At 27.5% G+C, this 469-nt stretch overlaps 1 non-coding gene across 1 annotated transcript; it reads right to left on the bottom strand.

Annotated features, from left to right (window-relative positions):
* Positions 1-386: 386 nt before the first annotated feature.
* trnC(gca) lies at positions 387-457 on the bottom strand. Its single transcript has one exon. It is a non-coding gene; the product is annotated as a tRNA-Cys (tRNA).
* Positions 458-469: the final 12 nt, after the last annotated feature.

Below are 469 nucleotides of genomic sequence, written 5' to 3'. Positions count from 1 at the left end.
TAGTTTGTCTTTTTTTAAATTGTTAGCTTCATCTAATAATGCTACTTTATTTTTTTGTTGAGATACAACAAGACAATCGACATCATTTTCAGACAAACTTTATTTTTTGTTATTCTTGCATAAGCTATTTTTTTTTATAGTAATATAGTTAATATAGTTATAATATAACACAAAGAGGAGCATGGCGAATAACTTCGTACGTATGCCACCGCGTCATACCATAATACGACACAAGGTCGTAATATAATATACTATAAATATATATAACCACTATACACAGACGAACAATTATTGTTTCGAGCTCGCGCCTTAATAAAATATTTTTCCTACATCAATTAATATTTTATTAAACTGTAATAGCCAAGACATTAAATATATTTTTCACGAAAATTATGTAGGAATCGAACCTATTACTTAAGATTTGCAATCAAAGTGTAAACCATTTACTTCATAATCTTTTATGGTAGGC

This window comes from Podospora pseudopauciseta, mitochondrion (genome assembly GCF_035222475.1).
Source record: "Podospora pseudopauciseta strain CBS 411.78 mitochondrion, complete sequence, whole genome shotgun sequence".
Taxonomy (NCBI): domain Eukaryota; kingdom Fungi; phylum Ascomycota; class Sordariomycetes; order Sordariales; family Podosporaceae; genus Podospora; species Podospora pseudopauciseta.
The sequence above is the reverse complement of the archived record's forward strand: the minus strand, read 5'-3'. Positions and strand labels throughout refer to the sequence as shown.